The 12,148-nt window shown below is 42.3% G+C and overlaps 1 long non-coding RNA gene across 2 annotated transcripts in view; it reads left to right on the top strand.

The window, feature by feature from the left end:
• Positions 1-1,101: 1,101 nt before the first annotated feature.
• Positions 1,102-12,148, top strand: part of LOC144588829 (uncharacterized) — a 34,337-nt gene continuing 23,290 nt past the window's right edge. The window contains exons 1-2 of one of the 2 annotated variants that reach the window (XR_013544553.1): positions 1,250-1,377; positions 1,774-1,874. This is a non-coding gene — a long non-coding RNA (uncharacterized LOC144588829). Of the gene's footprint in view, positions 1,875-12,148 lie in introns of both variants that reach the window. The other variant, XR_013544551.1, reaches the window with a different exon arrangement.

Raw genomic sequence — 12,148 nt, forward strand, 5'->3', positions numbered from 1 at the left:
AGAAATCGTATCCAGTATCTATTTAGCTAACATGAAGGTTACAAGAAGATCTTACTTTGCTTCCCAGATTAGCGAAGCCTGAGATCATCAAGCCGAACTCTTTCACATTGTATACGATTTATCCGGGATTGGTTACATGGACAGGTATCTCAGTAGTATCACTTGTGACCAAATTGTGGGCTTCTTTAAACATAAAGTGGAGGCCATCCTCCAGGACCTGAATTTCCCCTCTACCAATAGATCGAGCTGAGAAATCCTCTGCACCGACTTGCCTGGTGAGTATAACACAATTTCAGCCTGTGACGTCAGATGAGGTTGAGTGCTGAATCATTGTAGGGCTACCACTTCTTCTCCAGATCCTTGCCCAGCCTGGCTGTTTAAAGCAGCCAGACCTATAACAACAGAGTGGGCTACAGCTATTAGCAATGGGTCTCTCCTTGAGGGCGGGGCGCCTCTTGCCCTTAAGGAGACATTCATTAGACCGATTCAGAAAAAGCTCAATTTGGTGACGGACAACACAAGCAACTGCAGGCCCATCGCCAATGTCCCTTCTATTTGCAAGTTAGTGGAGAGAGTGGTGGCTGACCGACTTCAGGCACTTCTAGAGGAAACCAATGCCCTCGATCCATTCCAGTCCAGGTTCAGGCCATGTCATGCCATGGAGATGGTATTGGTCGCCCTGCAAGAGGATCTTATGAGGAAGGTCGATAAGGGCAAAACGTCCTTGTTGGTCCTCCTCAACCTGATACTGTCGACCACCATATCCTCCTGGGGAGGCTCTTGGGGTGGGGGACCATCCTGGAGGACCGTCCTCAGAGAGTGCAGCTTGGGGAGATGCTGTCTGCTCCATAGACTCTCAACTGTGGAGTACTACAGGGGTCAATCATCTCCCCAATTCTATTTGATATATATATGAGGCCATGTTAGGAGTGACAGAGTGTGACAAGAGTGTGTGTGGGTTCCAGAAAGACCAGCACCACAGACCTAATAAGAAGATGGAAAAATTGCAAGGGAAGATGAGATAGAATGCCTAATACAGAACAGCAGAAGAAGATGCAAGTTGCAGACAGAGACAGTTTCATTATTACTGCTATGTGGGCAAAGGTTTGGATTTTTGTACATGTTTTGCCCAGACAAGAGGGAAGTGAACTGGAGCACGAAGTCCAAATATAACTAAAACTGAAGAAAGTAGGCTTAAGAAAGAGGAAGCAGGCTAGCTGAAGCAAAGTCTGTGGCACATGGAACAAACTGTACATGTGAAAGGAAGCATTCTGCATGGCAACAGATTGTATCTGCACAGGAAATCAGAGTCCTGACCCCCTGCTTGCCCACCAGGGAGTTCTATGCCTATAAGAAGGATGACCCATGAAGAGACAGGTGGGCTTTGGAACATCGCTGGAACAATCCCCATTACCCTTTCTGAGGACTGACCACCCCCAGAGAAGGGACATCTGGATAACTGAGTAACTTGTGTGAATGTGAAGTATGAATGAGAGGCCTCTTGGTACCTTTTGTCTTATTTACTATGTCTTATGTCTCATCAATGAATGTTACATGAATAGTGCTCAACCCAAAATTATTGGTGCATCATCTTCTTGTCAGTAGTCTGGCTGGGTTTTCTCTCTCCTCTCATGGTCCCTCTCCCCAGGATATGAAGAACAGTAATCCATTTGGGGTAACAACCACTGGGAGCGGTCATCAGGAGTTTTGGAGCTTTGTGTCACCAGTAGGTGGATGACACCCAGCGCTATGTCTCCTTCCATCCCTCTGCAGTGGATGCCATGCTGTCTCTTGAGTGCTGCCTGGATGCTGTGCTGGACTGGATGAGGGATAACAGACCGAGGCTGGACCCGGACAAGACAGTAATCCTGTGGGTAGGTGCCCCTTGTGTTTGCAGTGGTGCTTCGCTTTCTTTCGGGGGGGGGGGTGCTCTTTCTACGACGGATGAGGTGCATAGCTTGGGTGTATTGCTGGACTCAGCATTATCTATGGAATCTCAGATAGCGTCTGTGGTCCATGTCACCTAGTTCCATCTAAGGTGGACTGCCCAGCTGCACCCCTACCTTGACAACAAGTCCCTCACCACACTGATCCATGCATTGGCAGTCTTGAAATTAGACTAATGTAATGCTCTCTACATGGGGCTGCCCTTTGTGCTGTTATGGAGACTTCAGCAGTCCAGAACTCAGCGGCTAGATTGTTGAGTTGGGTAAGGCGATACCAACATATTTCCCCTACCCTGGCTGACCTGCACTGATTACCTGTCTGCTTCTGTGCCAGCTTCAAGGTGATGGTATTAACCTATAAGACCTTAAATGGTTTGGGACCTCGATGTCTGGCAGAACACCTCCTTCTGACTAGATCTGACCATCCTATAAGAACTTCCCAGGCCAGGCAGCTGAGAACCCAAAAGAGGCCTGAAGAACGACGACCAGAAAATGGGCCTACTTGGCCATCACCTTGCAAATGTAGGACAATCTTCAGCCCGAAATTCACCAGGCCCTTTCATTGGGAATGTTTAAAAGATCACAAAAAACATGGCTATTCAGATAGGCCTTCCTGGACTTTAGACCACCTTGATACAGCGATACTCTTAATAATTATACACTCTACCGTTTGCCATACTTTTTAATTTTTTTAGATTATTTTATTTGTCTTTATGTTGATTCGGTTGCTGTTGATTGTTTGTGTATTATTGTTTTATATTTTGTAATTGTAAACTGCCCAGAGTGGCCTGGGTAGCCAGATGGGCAGTATAAAAATCAAATCAAATCAAATCAATCAATCAATCAATCAATCAATCAATTCAGACTGTCCTTTGCTTTGTGAAGCTTCATATTCTATTTCCTGCTGACAATGTGGGCATGATATTGCAAGTAATGCCAGGCCATTTCTTTGCATTTTGAATTGTGGATACAGAAGTAATCTTTCATATTGATAAACTTGGAGGGTTTATTGTTATTATTATTTTTCTTGTTGTTGTTTTGAGGACTGAATGTTCTGGTGTTTTAAAATAAAAGTTTAATACCTCACAATACACTGAAATTCTCAGAAGAAGAAACTATTGGGGAGTCTAGGCTATAGTATCACATATACCTGAAAGTAAGTCTCAAGAAAACTGACAGGAAACAGAAATTGATTTGTTTGAAATGTGGTCCTGGAGGAGAGCTTTGCCAATATCCTGAACCAACATTCCCTCTAAGGTGTGCAGACACGTGGGTGTGCAGCTCTGCATTGGGCACACACGGCCAAATTGTTGTTTTCATCAATTTGCTGTTGATAGCAGCCAGAATCCCAACCACAGGGGGTAGAGCCTCCATACAGTGTACTGGAAAATTAGAGGGAACGTTGTCCTGGACAATTAAGTGGGTCCTAAACAAACATGTGGGTCCCACATCAAATCAAGTCTGAACTATCTTTGGAGGCAAAAATGTTGAAACTGAGGCTGTCCCACTTTGGGCACATCACTAGAAGAAAGGATTCTCTCTAAAAGATAATGCTGACAGAAGTGGAAGGCAATAGGAAAAGAGGAAGACCAAATACAAGATGGATTGATTCAGTACAGGAAGCCACAGGCTTGAGTTTACAAGAACTGAGCAGAAATGTTGAGGACAAAATGTTCTGGAGATCTCTCATTCATAGGGTTGCCATGAATCAGAGGCAACCTGACAGCACTTAAGTACAAAATTCATCAGGGCTTTTTTTTTTTTTTTTTTTTTTTTTTGAGTAGGTGGACATGACTTTAAAGTACACCAACACAGCAACACAGGCTTGTTTTATCTAAGCAAGCAAGCAAGAAGAAGAGGGGGAAAGAGTTGCTTCAGATCCCTATGGTCATAAAAAATTCTAGAGTACCTCACTGTCACTCTGTGTGGTCCCATCCCTTGAGCTTTAGCTCCCTGTCTCTCCATGTTCTCTCTCTCTCTCTCTCTCTCTCTCTCTGTATGTGTGTGTGTGTATTTACAGAGATGGAGACTCAAGTTGCAGACTCATTGTCAAGTCAGACTTAATTTGCACCAGCGACTTGACTCATTGTTTTCCCAATGACTCAGACTCAACATGTGACTCAGAACCCCTCCCTCCCTTTAAAAACAAAGCTTGTTTTTAATAGGGACTCCAACTTGGGGCTTGGGGCTGAAACCCAAAGACTTGCCCACATCCCTATGCATTTGTGTGTGTCCCCCCACTGTCCCCATGACTCCTTTCCCTTCCAACCTCTCTGTCTGTGGCTTCTCTTTCTCTTTCTCTCTTTCTCTCTGTTTGTTTTCCTTTTCTATCTGTTTTGGCCATGGATTCCTCAATGTTGGTGCAACCACTGGCATCAATGACTTTGAAAATGGATGACTCAGACTGAAATATACTTCATTCATAGAGGAAAAGGTAGCCATGATTATTAGGCATATTAATTAAATGGATCATGGAAAACAAGAAGAGCCCTGCAGGATCAGAGCAGCAGGAGACTGATGGTTCTCCAAATCAGGGTGGGGAATGTCTGGCCCTTGGGATATTTCAGCACCTGGGGACCACATGTTAATCTGTCTCTGCTGTAGATGATGCTAGAGAACAGCTCCTGTCATCTTGACCATAGGTCACATGTTAGATGGGGTAGATGATAGTTGGAGTTAAATGATAGCTGGAGGTCCACATGTCCCTCCACTAATGATCTAGCCAGTCTAGAGTTTTGTTTCCAAGAGTGACCAATCAAACCATTTCAGGAGCCCCATTGCTATGTCATGAAAGTATTGGTCATTTCCCAGTGCTAAGATCATATAGAAGTTTTTTGGGGACAAAGAGTGCCTCAAGAATCAGGGCGTAAAGGTAAGCACTCCCTACTTCCTGGTGATATCTGTTCACTGCTGTTGAAGGCAGGACAGGAGAGAAAATGGACTCTTGATCTAATTCTGCAGTCTTTCTTATGCTCTTTTGACTAAGGCTGAGGCAGAATGCCCAGTTGCCTATTGAGTGCATTTTGCAGTAATGAGCTTTTGTAAAGGGAGCAAAGAGCATTAGCTCTATAATGCAAAGTCGATCTTTTGTTTAAACCTATCCCTTTTCTTTTTCTTGGTGCAATTCAATAAAGCCTGAGCAGTGCAGGGAATGTGTGCTTGCTACACACCATGCCAACATTTCTAAATCAGACGAGACCTTTGAAAAATGAGCATTTGATTTTACAATAATTCCAGGCCCAGAAAACAAATGTATTTTAACGGAAATCTGTTTAAGCAGGGAAATCGCTAAGGAATTCCTCAAAGAGTTATATATAGCTCGAAATTGACAGACTTTTCTGAGAGCTTCTTTTTTTCATGTCTGCAGTAATTAAAATGAAAGTTACCCTTTGACTGTTTGCCGTTGGCAAGATGCATTTAGTTTAATCTTCTCCAAATGCTAAAGAGGTTACTACAGTGATGGGGAAGTAGTTATGTCTGACAAACAAAGAGAAAGTCATCTGTGAACTTGCCATAAGGTAATGTCTTCAAGCAGACATGCTTAAGTCATTGAAAGGAGGAACCGAGAAGCCATCAATCCAGTGGTTGCGTAGGGAAACCAGGAGGAGGTGGACAATGCACCAAAATACAAGAAAGATCAAGCTCATTTCTAAGAGACAGAATTATTCAGGAGAGATAACATATTTTCTGAGAATCACTGTGGAATGCCCTCTCTTTGGAGGTTCAAGCGGTTCTGACACTGGCATCATTTTGGCACCGAGTTAAAACATACTGATTTATTAGAGCCTTTGGGGGTTGTGTATCCAGACCTGCTCAGGTTTTAGTACAATGGTTTTAATTTTATGTGTTTTTAAACACTCAATATACATTCCAATCCCCAAGAAAGGAGATGCCATGGAGTGCAGTGGCTATAGGGCACTGCTTTAATTTCTCATGCAAGTGATCCTCAAGGTGTTGTAACAAAGGCAACACCTTTTACCTTATATGGAGTGAGAAGTGCCAAATGTATAAGCTGGATTTCAAAAAGGAAGCACTTCAGATGAAATTGCAAATATTTGCTGGCTACTGGAGAGCAACAAGAATTTCAAAAGAAGATCAGTCTGTGCTTTATAGACTACAGCAGAACCTTTGACTGTGTAGATCATGAGAAACAATGCATTGTTCTGAAAAAAATGGATGTCTCTCAGCACTTGATTGTCCTGATATGTAACTTGGACAAGTGGATAAGAAACTGCTGTTAGCATAGAATATGGAGAGACAGAATGGTTTCCTATAGGCAAATGTGTCAGACAAGAGTGCATTTTATCCCCTTATCTGTACAGTCTGTAAACAGAACATATGAAAAATCAGATTAGGTTTCCTCCCATTTTCAATGGGTATTGGGGGTTTGGTTGCTTTTGGGGTTCCCCCCAATTCCCATGGGTTCTACATGCTTCCCTTGCTTTCCCCTCTGTTTTCTTTGCATTTCCAACCTGTCCCCTATGTTCTCTGTGCTTTTCCAATCTGTTCCATTTGTTTTCTGTGCATTTCCAATGGGTCTTGCATGCTTGATTGCTTTTCTTTTTTCTTTCCCCCTTCATCCGGAAGGGATTAATCACCTTTCCAATGAATCTGGCAGTGATTTTTTTGTGTGTTTTTTTTCTTCAGCCAGAATGGATTAATTACATTTCAATGCATTCCTACGGGAAATGGTGCTTCGACTTACGACCATTTCGAATTACGTCCATCTTCCGGAATGGATTATGGTCGTAAGTCGAGGCACCACTGTACTAGTATTTCTAACTAGATGTGTATAGAATTGCATCAGCACATACTATAATATTTCTTTTAACTTTTTTAAAATTTTACTATAACTATAACATAAACATAAAATACATAAACCAAAATACAAATTAACTGTGTTCCCCACCACCACAGATGGGACCTCTTCCAGTAATCCTCTTCTTCCTCCATCTTTATTCTTCTTCTTTTATTGTCCTCTTCTCCAGAACTGCATTGATTCTTGATTTGGAGCTTTACCTTTTCCTCTTGTTAACACATATTCCAAAAATCTGCCCCATATATCATAAAAATATTCTTTTGCATCTCCTTTCTTAACCTTTAAGTTACAAGTTAGCTTATCATTTATAGCTATACAGTGGTGCCTTGCTTAACAGCGATAATCAGTTCCAGGAAAATCGCCATTAAGCGAAAACATCGTAAAGCGAAAATAAAAACCCCACTGAAACCCATTCAATGCGTTCCAATGGGGTAAAAACTCACCGTCCAGCGAAGATCCTCCATATGGCAGCCATTTTCGCTGCCTGTATAGCGAGGAATCCGTCCCTAAACACAGCGGGGAGCCATTTAATTACCCGGTGGCCATTTTGAAACCGCCAATCAGCTGTTAGAAAAACATCGTTTTGCAAAAAATTGGTTCCTGAAGAAGGGAACTGATCATCGCAAAGCGAAATTCCCCCATTTAGACCATCGCAATTGCTATCGCAAAAAGATAGTCTCGTGGCGCAGTGGTTAAAACGCTGTACTGCAGCTAAAACTGTGCTCACGACCTGGGGTTCAAATCCCAGGTAGCCGGCTCAAGGTTGACTCAGCCTTCCATCCTTCCGAGGTCGGTAAAATGAGTACCCAGCTTGCTGGGGGGGCAATGTGTAGCCTGTACAATTAAAAATTGTAAACCGCCCGGAGAGTGCTTGTAGCGCTATGGGGCGGTATATAAATCCAATAAATAAATAAAATAAATAAAGCAGATTCATCATAATGTGGGGCAATCGTAAAGCGAGGCACCACTGTATTCCATATTTCATTATACCATTCATCCATTTGAAATTCAGATTTTGATTTCCATTGCCTAGTTAGTCTAGCTGCTGTTAATAAATTGGTGATCAATTCTTTAGTCATCTTATCATATTCCACATTCTCAAATATTGATAACAAAGCAATCACAGGATTAAATTCTATTAAATTCTATTCATATATCATTTAGTTCTTTAAAGATTAGTTTCCAAAGTCTTTGTACTTTTTCACATTCCCACCACATATGAAAGTATGTACCAATTTCCTTCTCACATTTCCAACAGACATTCAGATAACTCACTTTAATTTTATTTCATTTTCTCTTAAACCCAATTTGAATTTTTTTCTCTTATTCTCACTGACATAAATCTTAGAGCCCTCATTTTCCATATCTTCCTCCATTCTTCATCATTTATTCTTTTTCCTAAATTTTGTTCCCACACTAACTTCAATCCTTCTTTCTCACTCTCTTCTTCTAAGTCAGTGGTCAGGGAACAGGGGTAAATTACCCCAAATGGGGTAAAAAATGAAAATCCTGGGGGTAATGGGGATGGTTGCTGCAGGCATTTTACCCCCAGGCATTTTATTTCCGACAATGCTGTGTGTAGGTGGGCATTCCGTTGCGGGGAGAGCGAGCCCTGGCGAGGAACTGTACATGGCACCTGCCTGTCGTCCTCACCTCTAAAGTGTGTGTGGGGGGAAGGCAGTGGACCAGGCCAGCTGGACTCTTTGCCCGGTGGACCCCTGGCCGGGGCTCTCCTTCCTTCCTGCACCCACCTGCCCAGTGCACTGGCAAGGAGGCCCCCTTCCCACCCCGCCTTCCCTGAGCTCATGGCCAGTGGACCTGCCAGCCCTGCGGTGCCCACCTCCTCTCGCCAAGGACGCGCTTTCCCAGTGGTGTGGCAGCTCCAGACTGGATGCCTGGATGGTAGCCACAGGTCCCGGGCGAGCGCAGGAGGGGCGGGAATTGGCCGTGGACGGCAAGAGCCAAGGGGGGGGGGGGTAATGTCAACGTAAATTATTTTTTGGGGGAGGGGTAAAAGGTAAAAATGTTCCCTGACCCCTGTTCTAAGTCAAGCAGGAATCTATAAATTTTATTCACTGCACCCTTTACTGAATCAGTGATCTGAATATCTTCGATAATAGAAATTGTCCATAATTCATGTATTCTCTACCCTTATTATATTTCTTTACCCATTCATTGGTACATCTTTCTAATGGCATATAGTTTAATCATGAAATATTCTTATTCTGAAGGATTTGTTTCATTTGATCTTTCAGTCTCATTTTATACAACCAGTCTTTCAATCTAATCACTTTTTTTTTAAATAATTCCACATAAACTTTCATATTGACAGGGAAATTCTCTATTTCAGTCACTAATCCTAGTGGAGAGTTAAATGGACATGAGTTCTTTCTGTACTTATACCATATGTTTAACATTGTCTTTAAAAACAGGTTATTAATTTCACTTATTTTATATTTCTTGACCATACCAAATGGATATTTTTCAATATCTACCTGTAATTCTGATTATTCCATTTTCCACCAAATTATCCTTTCTGGGTTATATATAATTTCCCCAACAAACCTCCACTGATTAGCCAAATAATAATTCTTTAATAACTCCATCCTTTGATTGATGAGTCTCTTGTAGATAAATAATGTCAACCTTCTTTTTCTTCAGTAATGATTCTATTCTCTTTCTCGCTGTTACAGACCCTAGGCCTTTCACATTTAAAGTAGCTACCTTTATATTTTTCCCCATATCCGTTCTATATGCTGTCTTTTATTTGGTCCCTTTGTGCATCCCACAAAACAAAAACAAAAACACCTCATCCCCCCAAAAAATATTCACCTACATCTCTATCTAATCTCCTATCCCTAACTTCCCTGTCTACACATAATCTCTTTTCCTCCCTCCCATTTCTCCACACCTCACTAAGGTTTGACGCAAGCTCTGGGAGGGAGGGAGATGCCAACCACAACATTTTGGGCCCCCGCCAAGTCTTCATTCCTGTTTCACCCTACTCTATATGAGCTTGTGTCAAATCTTAGTGAGGGATGGGGAAATGGGAGGGAGGAAAAGAGATTATGTGTAGTGAGGGAAGTATAATATATAATACCTTCTTTTCTTTCATTTAACATATTGGTTTCTATTTATGTCTTTATCCCTTAACTTTTCCTCTCACTTCTTCAACCCCCCAAAAAACAGGAGAGAGAGAGAGAGAGAAAAAAAAACTCATGGGAAAAAAGGACCTTGTTAAAAAAAGGCAAGGGGAAGAAAATAAAATAAAAAATAAAAAAGGGGAAAAGGGACAATATTTAATAAAAAACAAATATATATTTAAAAGGGGGGACGGGGGAGTCTTCATACATCCAATAACATCTGATAATTTTTCCCAGTCAAGATATCCTCTCTTTCAAATTTCCATTCCCTGCAGGCCTACTTGCTCGCACCTTGGTCGCCTTCATCTTCTTGCCAAAGCCCCCATGAAATCAACAAATCTTTGCCTTCTCTTCTTCAAAAGAGTAGATTTTGAAAAGGACTCCATCCTTCCATAATTTTAAAAAGACAGGATGACCCCAGTTCTATCTCCGACCATTCTTGATTAAAATTGATGTAAAGGGTTTCATCGTTTTCCTCCACTGTATAGATTCCTTGCTTAAATCCTGATAGAGCTGAACTGGGTTTAACCTAGAAACTAACAGTTCTGTTTTTTCTTTGATGGCCTTGAGAAATTGCTCTTTTTTTTTGACATAGTTGAAAAATTTCAATATTATAGGTCTTGATCTCTTACTTCAGGGATTCCCAACAAAATGTATTTATTCTGTCTATATCTTCTTCAGCCAGATGCTGGGAGGTCATTATAGAATTAATCCAGGCCACCACTTCCTGCTTAAAATCAGTTCCTTTTTGATGTTCAAAATTCATTATTTTGATGTAGTTACGTCTTGCGCTATCTTCCAAATAAATAACTTTCTTTTACAAATCATCTGTCTTCTGTTGTTGTAACTTTGTTTTCTCTTGGAAGTCTTCTAATTGCTGTACTGTGCCCTCCGTATTCTCTATGCTTTCCTTCATCATCTGCATTTGACCCTGGACTTCTTTCAAGTCCTTTCTCATCTGTTGAATTCTTTTATTAAAGAGTCTATTTTGTAGAGAACCTGTTCCAGTTTTTTTATCAATCTGGCATGGTATATCTTTGGCCAGATCTTTTACACGGACAGTTAATTCAGAATTTTTTTCCATGCTGGTTTCAGTAAGACTGCTCAGAGAGGTAGTGTTACATACAGCACTGATGTTACCTGTCTGTCATGGGTTTGGAGGGAAAGTTCCATCCTATGGGGAGTGGAAGGCGGGACATCAGGAGGAGGGGCTGTACTGTATAAATATGTGGAGCGTGTGTGGTGAACACACACACTAGGAGACACTGAGAGACACTGGGTTGTGACGAAGCAGCAGCTGGGAAGAAGAAGCTGTTGTGGGAGTCTGTTTGTCAGACAGGGTACTTCTGTGTGTCAGAGTACCAACCTGATAGGTTCAGGTGTCTGTTGGTTAGCCAGAACTGATAGGTTCAGGGTCTGTGCTTCAAGTTAAGGGTTCTGTGTGAACCAAACTGTATGCTTGTATGAGTGAGAATAAGCCACGTTACTTTATGTTATTCACCTGATTGTTTATTTTTCCCTGTGTGTATTTAAATAAACCTTATTCTTTTTATTGTTTAAAAATCCATCCCTGGTCTGTGTGACTTCTTAAAGGGAATGGTTGGTGGCAGCTTAGTGTAACTGTGTGACATATCCCAGTAGGTCTGGGTTTGTCACATTGATTGGTGTCCAGCGGGTGGGATACGACTGGTCCAGTTGTCCAGTGGTCCAGCAAAGCCTTGGCAAGTGTGCCCAGAGCAAGGGGGGTCTAGTCAGGGACAGTCTGAGGCGCGTAGGTAATCTTCTAGGTGTACCTCACGGGGAGGTGCACTAGTGGAAGAACGTGCCAACTGGGGAGACTTAGATTAAGGTGCTCTGAGGCAGCCTAGTTTTGGCGGGAAAAAGCTGAGGCAAAACTGCGTAGTAACAGTGATCTAGCTTGCCAGCTGAGAGGCCCAGCAGAGGGGGGTAGGCTCTGACTCGATACTGTTGCAAGTTTAGTGCTGAAGAACAGCAGCAATCTCTAGGGAGAGCTGGTTCTGAGGCAAGAAGGAAAAAAGTGGTCGTTTTATTTTGAGGCTTGACTTTTAAAGCAGCCTGTTCTGAGGGGGGATTATGCCCTTGACTCGAAGCCAGATGGCCGAAATGAGTGAAGTGAAAGACCCCCAGATTGACCAAGGTTCTGAGGATGAATTTGGCTCAGTGCAGGGTGACAGCACAGGAGAGCAGAACCCAGAACTTAGAAAATTGCTCATAGCCCA

This window comes from Pogona vitticeps, chromosome 4 (genome assembly GCF_051106095.1).
Source record: "Pogona vitticeps strain Pit_001003342236 chromosome 4, PviZW2.1, whole genome shotgun sequence".
NCBI lineage: Eukaryota > Metazoa > Chordata > Lepidosauria > Squamata > Agamidae > Pogona > Pogona vitticeps.